General features: G+C 41.9%; 1 pseudogene; it reads left to right on the top strand.

The window, feature by feature from the left end:
• Window positions 3,891-6,320, top strand: Gm13319 (predicted gene 13319; annotated as a pseudogene).

Raw genomic sequence — 14,110 nt, 5'->3', positions numbered from 1 at the left:
ATGTTGTTATTGAAGATCAGCCTTAGTCCATGATAATATGATAGGATACATGGGATAATTTCAATATTTTTGTATTCGTTGAAGCCTGTTTTATGATCAATTATATGGTCCATTTTGGAGAAGTTACCATGAGGTGCTGAGAAGAAGTTATATCCTTTTGTTTCAAGATAAAATGTTCTATAGATATTTGTTAAATCCATTTGTTTAATAACTTCTCTTTGTTTTAATTTGTCTGTGTTTAGATTCTGTTTCCAGTGTCTGTCCAATGATGAGAGTGGTGTGTTGAAGTCTCCTACTATTATTGTGTGAGGTGCAATGTGTGCTTTGAGAATCACTAAAGCTTCCTTAATTTATGTGGATGCCCTTGCATTTGAAGCATAGATATTCAGAGTTGAGATTTCATCTTGGAAGATTTTACCTTTGCCGAGTAAGAAATGCCCTTCCTTGTCCTTTTTGATAACTTTGGGTTGGAAGTCAATTTTATTCAATATTAGAATAGCTACTCCAGCTTGTTTCTTTAGACTGTTTGCTTGGAAAATTGTATTCCAATCTTTACTCTGAGATAGTGTCTGTCTTTGTCCCTGAGGTGAGTTTCCTGTATGCAGCAAAATGTTGGGACCTGTTTACGTAGCCAGTCTGTTAGTCTATGTCTTTTTATTAGGGAATTGAGTCCATTGATAATAAGAGATATTACAGAAAAGTACTTATTGCTTGCTGTTATTTTTGTTGTTAGTTTGTGTTCAGTTCTTGTGGCTGTCTTCTTTTAGGTTTGTTGAAGGATTACTTTCTTGTTTTTCTAGGGCATAATTTCTGTCCTTGTGTGGGAAGCCATATGTGCTGTTGCAGGGTGGCACTGGATACCGCTGGCCACCACACATACATAGGCAGTAAAGTTTTTTTTTTTTTTTTTTGCTAAGATGAGGTTTCGAGAATTAACCAATCAGATGAGAGAGAAGTTAACCAATCAGATGAGAGAGAAGTTAACCAATCGGATGTAGGCATGCAAATGAGGTGGTAAGCATAACCCATGCATAACCAATCCGGGTGTTAGACATGCCTCTCCTAGGCCTATATAAGCAGCACCAGTTCTGGGCTTGGGGTCACTTCGCCTCTGCAATCAAGCTCTCCCAATAAACGTGTGCGGAAGGATCCTGTTGCAGCTTAGTTCTTGCTGGTGAGCCAGGGCGCGCACAAGATCCTTGTGTTGGAGTTTTCCCTGTATTATCCACTGAAGGACTAGATTCATGGAAAGTTATTGTGTGAATTTCGTTTTATCATGGAATACCTTGATTTTTCCACCTTTGGTAATTGAGAGTTTTGCTGGGTATAGTAGCCTGGTGTATTAGTCAGGGTTTCTATTCCTGCACAAACATCATGACCAAGAAGCAAGTTGGGGAGGAAAGGGTTTATTCGGCTTACACTTCCATACTGATGTTCATCATCAAGGAAGTCAGGACTGGAACTCAAGCAGGTCAGAAAGCAGGAGCCGATGCAGAGGCCATGGAGGGATGTTCTTTACTGGCTTGCCTCCCCTGGCTTGCTCAGCCTGCTCTCTTATAGAACCCAAGACTACTAGCCCAGAGATGGTCCCACCCACAAGGGGCCTTTCCCCCTTGATCACTAATTGAGAAAATGCCTTAGAGTTGGATCTCATGGAGGCATTTCCTCAACTGAAGCTCCTTTCTCTGTGATAACCCAGCTGTGTCAAGTTGACACAGAACTAGCCAGTACACCTGGGCTGGCATTTGTGTTCTCTTAGGGTCTCTATAACATCTGTCTAGGATCTTCTAGCTTTCATAGTCTCTGGTGAGAAGTCTGGTGTAATTCTAATAGGTGTGCCTTTATATGTTACTTGACCTTTTTCCCTTACTGCTTTTAATATTCTGTCTTTATTTAGTCCATTTGTTGTTCTGACTATTATGTGTTGGGCAGAATTTCTTTTCTGGTCCAGTCTATTTGGAGTTCTGTTGGCTTCTTGTATGTTCATAGGCATCTGTTTCTTTAGGTTAGGTTAGTTTTCTTCTATAATTTTGTTGAAGATATTTACTGGCCCTTTAAGTTGAAAATCTTCATTCTCATCTATACCTATTATCCTTTGGTTTGGTCTTCTCATTGTGTCCTGGATGTTTTGAGTTAAGATCTTTTTGCACTTTGCATTTTCTTTGATTGTTGTGTCCATGTTTTTTATGGAATCTTTTTTATCTGAGATTCTCTCTTCCATCTCTTGTATTCTGTTGCTGATCTTTGCATCTATGTTTCCTGTTTTCTTTCCTAGGGTTTCTATTTCCAGAGTTGTCTTCATTTGGGTTTTCTTTATTGTTTCTACTTCCATTTTTATATCTTGGATATTTTTTGTTCAATTCTATCATCTGTTACGCTATGTTTTCCTGTAGTTCTTTAAGGGATTTTTGTGTTTCATCTTTAAGGACATCTACTTGTTTTGCCGTATTTTCCTGTAATTCTTTAAGGACTTCTACCCGTTTAGCAGTGTTCTGTATTTCTTTAAGTGAATTATTAATGCCCTTCTTAAAATTCTCTACCAGCTTCATGATATATGATTTTAAATCCAAGTCTTGCTTTTTGGGTGTGTTGGGGTATCCAGGACTGGCTGAGGTGGGAGTACTGGATTCTGACGATGCCGCGTGGTCTTGGTTTCTGTTAGTAAGATTCTTACCTTTGCCATTCACCATCTGGTAATCTTTGGTGTTAGATGTTCTAGCTGTCTCTGGCTGGAGCTTGTTCCTCCTGTGATTCTTTAGCCTCTGTCAGTACTCCTGGGTGTCCAACTCTCTCCTGAGTCACAGTGGTCAGAGCACTCTCTGCAGGCAAGCTCTCCTCTTGCAGGGAAGTTGTACAGAAGTCTGGAGCTCAGATTTACCTCCTGATTCCTGGGGTCAGAGCCTTCCCTGGAGGCCTACTCTCCTCTGGCAAGGAAGGTGAGACTCAGGGGTCTGGGTCTCAGCTCCTCCTCCTGGCTGAGGATGAAGGCCCGAATGGAAGCTGCCCAAAATCTCTGTTGCTTCTGCTGCCCAAGTGCTGTCCTGTGTAGACTGGTGTCAGTGATCCCAAGATCCTGGGTGTGCTAGAGCCTGCCCAGTTCGCACCCAAGATGGCAAGGGGTTGAGCCACCAGAAAAAATCCCAGCCTCTGTTCGTGCCAGGTTCCTTTGTCCCTGTTCCTGCTTGCATAAGACCCTCCTGGATTCTTTGGAACTGATGTTGCATTCCATTCCCCAGTGATCTCAAGGTCTTGGGTGTGGTAGAGGTACCTGCAGTGTCGAGAGTCCTCTGGGAACCTTGGGACTCTCCGCAGGGTTCATGCCGAAGATGGTGCAGGGTTGGCCCTGACTGGAATGAATCCCCTCATCCCTTAATTTTTAAATCTGCAATAGTTATCCCATATCAACTGCTGTCATTGCCTACTTGGACATATTTTTTCTTTGATTTATTTACTTCCATGTTTATTATTTTATATTTTGTAATTTGTTTTACAAGATATTTTCCTCATGAATTATTGTTCTTTCTAAGTTATTAATACTTAGCTATGTTGGTTTATTACATCATATGTAATAAATTACAAATTATAATTATAATGTATAAATTATATGTTTCCTATTTTGTCAAATGCTCACCTGATACAATTGCAGAAACTCTAGTGCTAACAACAAAGAAACTAATTTTAAGACCAGCATGGAGGGAAGAAGAGAGGTTCTCCCATGGTTGGAGGCCCAATACAGACATTATTTTGCACATTCTTCTTTCTCTCTCACATCTTTCTTTTCTTTACAAGCATTTGTTCAACTCAGTTAATTTGTTATCCTGCTCAGTTTCTCCATATTGGCTACACCATTTTCTTTGATACTAGTTTGGCATTAGTAATAACTTAAATTGACCTACACCAGTGTACCACCTAACACAGTACATCCAACGCTGGCTGCTGCACTGACCAATAGGAACAGCATCAGGCCTTCCTGTACCAGCTGATGCAGCAGCAGCAACACCCACCCGAGCTCCAGCAGCTGCAGCTCCGGGGACCCACGCAGATCCCATCAAAAATCTCCTTGCAGGCGCTCAGGCACCTCCACTCCACACAGCTACCACCAACCCCTTCCTCACCATCCACGGGGACAGCACGAGCCAGAAGGTCACAAGAGGTAGTGATAAAACTGGGCCTGTAACTCAAGAGAAAATTTAACACTTGAAAATGGCCAGAACTTCCCTCTCCTGCTGTTCTGTCCTTCACTGGCTGCTGCAGTGTCTGCCACAGCTATGAAGAATGGCAGCGGGAACACACAGGGGAGGATGCCACACACTCCCTTGTAAGGCTCTGATTTTCTTGTTGCTTTGTTGCACTGAAATGGAATTCCTATATACCCATCCCTACCAAAGTGTTTGAACTTCGGAAGAAAAATTAATAACTTTTTGTCAATGAAATAATTCATATGCAACTGAAAGACCCACAACGTGAGGACTCCCCCATGTTCTGACTCAGGAAAGGCGACACCCCAAAATCACCAACGAGAAACGGTCTTGCTGCAAATTGCAAGAGGATTTTTATTCAAGAGCGCTCTCGGGCCCACGGTCATACACCACGCAGGGGTAGAGGACTGTGGTGCCCCGAGTAGCTGAGAAAGGGGGTATTTAAAAGAAAAAACCACAACTCAAGGAGGTGGGAAGGGCGTTGTTGGAAAATACCAAAAATACCAGTTAAGAGTCACAAGGAAGTACAAAGTCACAGGTGTCACAAGGAATACCTGGTAATTGTTAACTCTCAAGACAGTTTCTAAGAGCCCCTAACAATAGCACATTTGCATTGCAGGTTCCAGCAATGGTCATGGTGGGTCAGGGTGACTTTCTTTGAATGAACACTCCTTGAACCCAAGAAGCGGGTGGGTGGAGGAATGTCACTATCTGTTTTATGATTAGCATACCTTGGAGCACTGAGTTTACTACTCTTTCACAACGAGTTTATCAATCCAAGAAAAATGTAATGTTCTTGCTGTACAGCTAGTTTTGTTATAAATTGGAAACATATAAAACTAAAGACTATTCTATTTGAAAACCACTTGGTTATATCATAAAAGTTGGAATATGAAATATCTTATTGGGTTAGAATGTGCTTGTTCCACGGGGCAGATCTTAAGTTTTGAAATCTGTCTGATTTCTTCTCTTGGAGTTGTATTCATTAAATATTGTTATTATACAGATCCTCAACTGGAGCTTTGCAAATGTTTTAAAGAATTCCTTTCTAATGAGATTTGTGCATTTGGAGATAAAATTAGGATAGAGACAACTGCTTCTGCTAACAGTAGTTTTCTTTTGCAAAAAAAAAATTGTATGTGTGTGTGTGTCTGTCTGTCTGTCTGTGTATGTGTTAAAACCTACTCTTGAGTTAAGGGAGCTCTAAGGCTGCTGGGAGAACTAGATCAATTGAAAGAGAACAGTTTCTTTCAAAAAGAGACACCAATGTGGAAACTGCTGCAAGGTTCTAGCATCAAAGTGCCTGTTGGGACCTCCCTGGGTAGAAAGGGCTCTGTACAGCAGGGCAGGCCACTTGTGCCAGCAGCTTCCCCATGCTTCTGTCTCTGTCGAACCTTTCTGTGCCACCAGAGAGAGCTCAGGCAAACTGACTGTCCACAAGGAAACAAGTAGACCTGGGAAGAGTCTACATGCTTGTTTATCTCATCAGCCTCAAACCACCCACTGGAACAGGCACACCACCACAGTTCCTAAAACCTGTCCCACAGCCACTAAAACCTGTCCACTTAGCCATGCCCCGAGTAGCCTTGCTCTTGATTGTGACAATATGGCAGCCTAGTAGGTTAGACAGTTGGGGATATAATCATTGGTCTGTTTCTGAAACACATGAATTACTGGTGGGAAAGGCCCAACTGCAGTTTGACCTCCACTGTGTGCTTAGCTGGAAGACCATGTGCATGGCTTAGCAGTCTGTGTTCTGTGACACTGCACACCTCTTACCTCACTTCTGTAAATAAGGTTGTGAATCTGTTTTGTAATGTGAAAAATTCATAAGATAACATTGATATTTTGATTTGTAATATTTCTCATTGGTAGATTTAATTGAAAAGTTAAATTAATTTATTTTTATACGTTCAGGAGAATTTTAAAGAAAGTCAAACCTTTTGTATATAATTAAAAGAGTCAGTGTATTTTATTTTATGTATGTAATCCATTGGTTGTTATTCTGTAACAATTTGTATAAATGGTAAATTTTTGAATGTGCTGTTATTTTACTTAGATGTAAAATTCCACATGAATTAAAATGTAGAAAGTTTTTGTTAATATAATTTAATGATATTTTTTTAAAAAAGTAATAGCTTAAATTTTGCAAAGCTGGATAGAAGGTTGGAATGATTGCCCATGCCTTTGTAGCATGCTCTGAAGGTTGAGGGAGGAGCATTGTCAAGGAGTCCAGCATAAATTCCAGTGTGAGACTGCATCTTAAAAACCCTAAGCCCGGCCTGGAGAGGCAGCTCAGCAGTTAGGAGCACTGGCTGTTCTCCTAGCAGAGTCAGGGTGGATCCTAAGCATCTCCCAGCCTGTAACTCCAGTTCTACAAAATCGGATACTCTTCTGACTTTCTTAGGTACCAGACATGCACAGAGTGCACATACATACATGCAAGCAATGTTTATACACATAAAATGAAAATAAAACTTAGAAGTCCAACAGGGTTGGGACCTGGAAAGTGAAAATGGATCTGCCATTCCTATACTTGTAGACTGACATTTCTTTTATTGACTCAAAGTTTTAATATATTTATATAACTCTTCAAACTTCCTGTGATGATTTCTTAGAAACAAATCTCTATAAATATTTTTGAACAGCTCAGGAAGTTATTTCTTAAAACTTTTGGAACAATACCCAAATAATCAAATGTTTTAGATATAAGAAAAATAGAAAATTCATTCATATTGTTCCCATATTCTAGGAAAACAAAAGCAACAAAATCATGTTTTTTTTAGAGCACTTATCTCTACCAGAGAGCTTGATGGCCTGAGTCAGTGTGAATATTTGGTATTTATACTGTTTATTTTTTTTTCCATTTTTTATTAGGTATTTAGCTCATTTACATTTCCAATGCTATACCAAAAGTCTCCCATATCCACCCACCCCCACTCCCCTGCCCACCCACTCCCCCTTTATGGCCCTGGTGTTCCCCTGTACTGGGGCATATAAAGTTTGCAAGTCCAATGGGCCTCTCTTTCCAGTGATGGCCGACTAGGCCATCTTTTGATATATATGCAGCTAGAGTCAAGAGCTCCGGGGTACTGGTTAGTTCATAATGTTGTTCCACCTATAGGGTTGCAGATCCCTTTAGCTCCTTGGCTACTTTCTCTAGCTCCTCCATTGGGAGCCCTATGATCCATCCATTAGCTGACTGTGAGCATCCACTTCTGTGTTTGCTAGGCCCCGGCATAGTCTCACAAGAGACAGCTACATCTGGGTCCTTTCAATAAAATCTTGCTAGTGTATGCAATGGTGTCAGCGTTTGGATGCTGATTATGGGGTGGATCCCTGGATATGGCAGTCTCTACATGGTCCATCCTTTCATCTCAGCTCCAAACTTTGTCTCTGTAACTCCTTCCATGGGTGTTTTGTTCCCAAATCTAAGGAGGGGCATAGTGTCCACACTTCAGTCTTCATTCTTCTTGAGTTTCATGTGTTTAGCAAATTATAACTTATATCTTGGGTATCCTAGGTTTGGGGCTAATATCCACTTATCAGTGAGTACATATTGTGTGAGTTTCTTTGTGAATGTGTTACCTCACTCAGGATGATGCCCTCCAGGTCCATCCATTTGGCTAGGAATTTCATAAATTCATTCTTTTTAATAGCTGAGTAGTACTCTATTGTGTAGATGTACCACATTTTCTGTATCCATTCCTCTGTTGAGGGGCATCTAGGTTCTTTCCAGCTTCTGGCTATTATAAATAAGGCTGCTATGAACATAGTGGAGCATGTGTCCTTCTTACCAGTTGGGGCATCTTCTGGATATATGCCCAGGAAAGGTATTGCTGGATCCTCCGGTAGTACTATGTCCAGTTTTCTGAGGAACCGCCAGACTGATTTCCAGAGTGGTTGTACAAGCTTGCAATCCCACCAACAATGGAGGAGTGTTCCTCTTTCTCCACATCCACGCCAGCATCTGCTGTCACCTGAATTTTTGATCTTAGACATTCTGACTGGTGTGAGGTGGAATCTCAGGGTTGTTTTGATTTGCATTTCCCTGATGATTAAGGATGTTGAACATTTTTTCAGGTGCTTCTCTGCCATTCGGTATTCCTCAGGTGAGAATTCTTTGTTCAGTTCTGAGCTCCATTTTTTAATGGGGTTATTTGATTTTCTGAAGTCCACCTTCTTGAGTTCTTTATATATGGTGGATATTAGTCCCCTATCTGATTTAGGATAGGTAAAGATCCTTTCCCAATCTGTTGGTGGTCTTTTTGTCTTATTGACGGTGTCTTTTGCCTTGCAGAAACTTTGGAGTTTCATTAGGTCCCATTTGTCAATTCTCGATCTTACAGCACAAGCCATTGCTGTTCTGTTCAGGAATTTTTCCCCTGTGCCCATATCTTCAAGGCTTTTCCCCACTTTCTCCTCTATAAGTTTCAGTGTCTCTGGTTTTATGTGAAGTTCCTTGATCCACTTAGATTTGACCTTAGTACAAGGAGATAAGTATGGATTGATTCGCATTCTTCTACAAGATAACAACCAGTTGTGCCAGCACCAATTGTTGAAAATGCTGTCTTTCTTCCACTGGATGGTTTTAGCTCCCTTGTCGAAGATCAAGTGACCATAGGTGTGTGGGTTCATTTCTGGGTCTTCAATTCTATTCCATTGGTCTACTTGTCTGTCTCTATACCAGTACCATGCAGTTTTTATCACAATTGCTCTGTAGTAAAGCTTTAGGTCTGGCATGGTGATTCCGCCAGAAGTTCTTTTATCCTTGAGAAGACTTTTTGCTATCCTAGGTTTTTTTGTTATTCCAGACAAATTTGCAAATTGCTCCTTCCAATTCATTGAAGAATTGAGTTGGAATTTTGATGGGGATTGCATTGAATCTGTAGATTGCTTTTGGCAAGATAGCCATTTTTACAATGTTGATCCTGCCAATCCATGAGCATGGGAGATCTTTCCATCTTCTGAGATCTTCCTTAATTTCTTTCTTCAGAGATTTGAAGTTTTTATCATACAGATCTTTCACTTCCTTAGTTAGAGTCACGCCAAGATATTTTATATTATTTGTGACTATTGAGAAGGGTGTTGTTTCCCTAATTTCTTTCTCAGCCTGTTTATTCTTTGTATAGAGAAAGGCCATTGACTTGTTTGAGTTTATTTTATATCCAGCTACTTCACCGAAGCTGTTTATCAGGTTTAGGAGTTCTCTGGTAGAATTTTTAGGGTCACTTATATATACTATCATATCATCTGCAAAAAGTGATATTTTAACTTCCTCTTTTCCAATTTGTATCCCCTTGATCTCCTTTTGTTGTGGAATTGCTCTGGCTAATACTTCAAGTACTATGTTGAAAAGGTAGGGAGAAAGTGGGCAGCCTTGTCTAGTCCCTGATTTTAGTGGGATTGCTTCCAGCTTCTCTCCAGTTACTTTGATGTTGGCTACTGGTTTGCTGTAGATTGCTTTTATCATGTTTAGGTATGGGCCTTGAATTCCTGATCTTTCCAAAACTTTTATCATGAATGGGTGTTGTCAAATGCTTTTTCTGCATCTAACGAGATGATCATGTCGTTTTTGTCTTTGAGTTTGTTTATATAATGGATTACATTGATGGATTTTCGTATATTAAACCATCCCTGCATCCCTGGAATAAAACCTACTTGGTCAGGATGGATGATTGCTTTAATGTGTTCTTGGATTCGGTTAGCGAGAATTTTATTGAGGATTTTTGCATCGATATTCATAAGAGAAATTGGTCTGAAGTTCTCTATCTTTGTTGGGTCTTTCTGTGGTTTAGGTATCAGAGTAATAGTGGCTTCATAAAATGAGTTGGGTAGAGTACCTTCTACTTCTATTTTGTGAAATAGTTTGTGCAGAACTGGAATTAGACCTTCTGTGAAGGTCTGATAGAACTCTGCACTAAACCCATCTGGTCCTAGGCTTTTTTTGGTTGGGAGACTATTAATAACTGCTTCTATTTCTTTAGGTGATATGGGACTGTTTAGATGATCAACTTGATCCTGATTCAACGTTGGTACCTGGTATCTGTCCAGAAATTTGTCCATTTCGTCCAGGTTTTCCAGTTTTGTTGAGTATAGCCTTTTGTAGAAGGATCTGATGGTGTTTTGGATTTCTTCAGGATCTGTTGTTATGTCTCCCTTTTCATTTCTGATTTTGTTAATTAGGATTTTGTCCCTGTGCCCTTTAGTGAGTCTAGCTAAGGGTTTATCTATCTTGTTGATTTTCTCAAAGAACCAACTCCTCGTTTGGTTAATTCTTTGAATAGTTCTTCTTGTTTCCACTTGGTTGATTTCACCCCTGAGTTTGATTATTTCCTGCCGTCTACTCCTCTTGGGTGAATTTGCTTCCTTTTTTTCTAGGGCTTTTAGATGTGTTGTCAAGCTGCTAGTATGTGCTGTCTCCCGTTTCTTCTTGGAGGCACTCAGAGCTATGAGTTTCCCTCTTAGAAATGCTTTCATTGTGTCCCATAGGTTTGGGTACGTTGTGGCTTCATTTTCATTAAACTCTAAAAAGTCTTTAATTTCTTTCTTTATTCCTTCCTTGACCAAGGTATCATTGAGAAGAGTGTTATTCAGTTTCCACGTGAATGTTGGCTTTCCATTATTTATGTTGTTATTGAAGATCAGTCTTAGGCCATGGTGGTCTGATAGGATACATGGGACAATTTCAATATTTTTGTATCTATTGAGGCCTGTTTTGTTACCAATTATATGGTCAATTTTGGAGAAGGTCCCGTGAGGTGCTGAGAAGAAGGTATATCCTTGTGTTTTAGGATAAAATGTTCTGTAGATATCTGTCAGGTCCATTTGTTTCATAACTTCTGTTAGTTTCACTGTGTCCCTGTTTAGTTTCTGTTTCCACGATCTGTCCTTTGAAGAAAGTGGTGTGTTGAAGTCTCCCACTATTATTGTGTGAGGTGCAATGTATGCTTTGAGCTTTACTAAAGTGTCTCTAATGAATGTGGCTGCCCTTGCATTTGGTGCGTAGATATTCAGAATTGAGAGTTCCTCTTGGAGGATTTTACCTTTGATGAGTATGAAGTGTCCCTCCTTGTCTTTTTTGATAACTTTGGGTTGGAAGTCGATATTATCCGATATTAAAATGGCTACTCCAGCTTGTTTCTTCAGTCCATTTGCTTGGAAAATTGTTTTCCAGCCTTTCACTCTGAGGAGTGTCTGTCTTTTTCCCTGAGATGGGTTTCCTGTAAGCAGCAGAATGTTGGGTCCTGTTTGTGTAGCCAGTCTGTAAGTCTATGTCTTTTTATTGGGGAATTGAGTCCATTGATATTAAGAGATATTAAGGAAAAGTAATTGTTGCTTCCTTTTATTTTTGTTGTTAGAGTTGGCATTCTGTTCTTGTGGCTGTCTTCTTTTTGGTTTGTTGAATGATTACTTTCTTGGTTGTTCTAGGGCGTGATTTCCGTCCTTGTATTGCTTCTTTTCTGTTATTATCCTTTGAAGGGCTGGATTCGTGGAAAGATATTGTGTGAATTTGGTTTTGTCGTGGAATACTTTGGTTTCTCCATCTATGGTAATTGAGAGTTTGGCCGGGTATAGTAGCCTGGGCTGGCATTTGTGTTCTCTTAGTGTCTGTATAACATCTGTCCAGGCTCTTCTGGCTTTCATAGTCTCTGGTGAAAAGTCTGGTGTAATTCTGATAGGCCTTCCTTTATATGTTACTTGACCTTTCTCCCTTACTGCTTTTAATATTCTATCTTTATTTAGTGCATTTGTTGTTCTGATTATTATGTGTCGGGAGGAATTTCTTTTCTGGTCCAGTCTATTTGGAGTTCTGTAGGCTTCTTGTATGATCATGGGCATCTCTTTTTTTATGTTTGGGAAGTTTTCTTCTATTATTTTGTTGAAGATATTAGCTGGCCCTTTAAGTTGAAAATCTTCATTCTCATCAATTCCTATTATCCGTAGGTTTGGTCTTCTCATTGTGTCCTGCATTACCTGGATGTTTTGAGTTAGGATCCTTTTGCATTTTGTATTTTCTTTGACTGTTGTGTCGATGTTCTCTATGGAATCTTCTGCACCTGAGATTCTCTCTTCCATTTCTTGTATTCTGTTGCTGATGCTCGCATCTATGGTTCCAGATCTCTTTCCTAGGGTTTCTATCTCCAGCGTTGCCTCGCTTTGGGTTTTCTTTATTGTGTCTACTTCCCCTTTTAGTTCTAATATGGTTTTGTTCATTTCCATCACCTCTTTGGATGTGTTTTCCTGTTTTTCTTTAATGATTTCTACCTGTTTGGCTGTGTTTTCCTGCTTTTCTGTAAGGGCCTGTAACTCTTTAGCAGTGCTCTCCTGTAATTCTTTAAGTGACTTATGAAAGTCCTTCTTGATGTCCTCTATCATCATCATGAGAAATGTTTTTAAATCTGGGTCTAGATTTTCGGTTGTGTTGGGGTGCCCAGGACTAGGTGGGGTGGGAGTGCTGCGTTCTGATGATGGTGAGTGGTCTTGATTTCTGTTAGTAGGATTCTTACGTTTGCCTTTCGCCATCTGGAAATCTCTGAAGCTAGCTGTTTTAGTTGTCACTGTTAAGAGCTTGTTCTTCAGGTGACTGTGTTAGCCTCTATAAGCAGACCTGGAGGGTAGCACTCTCCTTAGTTTCAGTGGGCAGAGTATTCTCTGCAGGCAAGCTCTCTTCTTGCAGGGCAGGTACCCAGATATCTGGTGTTCTAACCAGACTCCTGGCAGAAGTTGTGTTCCACTCACTAGAGGTCTTAGGATCTTGTGTGGAATCCTATGTGGGCCCTTGCAGGTGTCAGGCGACTCCGCTGGCAAGGTAGCCCGGGGCTCGAGTGGAGTGGAAGGGGTTTGTGCCCCAGATCAAGCCCGGGTAGCCTGCTTCCCTATGTACCACAGTCTCAGGTTCTGCGCGATTGGATTGGGGCAGGCGCTGTGTTCCACTCACCAGAGGTCTTAGGATCCCGTGGGGAGTCCCGTGTGGGCCCTTGCGGGTGTTGGGCAAGACTCTGCTGGCAAGGTAGCTCGGGGCTCGAGTGGAGTTGAAGGGGCTTGTGCCCCAGATCAGGCCCGGGTAGCCTGCTTCCCTATGTACCACAGTCTCAGGTTCTGCAAGATTGGATTGGGGCAGGCGCTGTGTTCCACTCACCAGAGGTCTTAGGATCCCGTGGGGAGTCCCGTGTGGGCCCTTGCGGGTGTTGGGCAAGACTCTGCTGGCAAGGTAGCCCGGGGCTCGAGTGGAGTTGAAGGGGTTTGTGCCCCAGATCAGGCCCGGGTAGCCTGCTTCCCTATGTACCCCAGTCTCAGGTTCTGCAAGATTGGATTGGGGCAGGCGCTGTGTTCCACTCACCAGAGGTCTTAGGATCCCATGGGGAGTCCCGTGTGGGCCCTTGCGGGTGTTGGGCAAGACTCTGCTGGCAAGGTAGCCCGGGGCTCGAGTGGAGTTGAAGGCGCTTGTGCCCCAGATCAGGCCCCGGTAGCCTGCTTCCCTATGTACCCCAGTCTCAGGTTCCGCGCGATTGGATTGGGGCAGGCGCTGTGTTCCACTCACCAGAGGTCTTAGGATCCCGTGGGGAGTCCCGTGTGGGCCCTTGCGGGTGTTGGGCAAGACTGCTGGCAAGGTAGCTCGGGGCTCGAGTCGAGCGGAAGGGACTTGTGCCCCAGATCAGGCCTGGGTAGCCTGCTTCCCTATGTACCACAGTCTCAGGTTCCGCGCGATTGGATTGGGGCAGGCGCTGTGTTCCACTCACCAGAGGTCTTAGGATCCCGTGGGGAGTCCCGTGTGGGCCCTTGCGGGTGTTGGGCAAGACTCTGCTGGCAAGGTAGCCCGGGGCTCGAGTAGAGCGGAAGGGACTTGTGCCTATACTGTTTATTTTATGCATACTTTAAGTGATCTATGGTTATATACTTCTTTAATT

This window comes from Mus musculus, chromosome 2 (genome assembly GCF_000001635.26).
Source record: "Mus musculus strain C57BL/6J chromosome 2, GRCm38.p6 C57BL/6J".
Taxonomy (NCBI): Eukaryota; Metazoa; Chordata; class Mammalia; order Rodentia; family Muridae; genus Mus; species Mus musculus.
The sequence above is the reverse complement of the archived record's forward strand: the minus strand, read 5'-3'. Positions and strand labels throughout refer to the sequence as shown.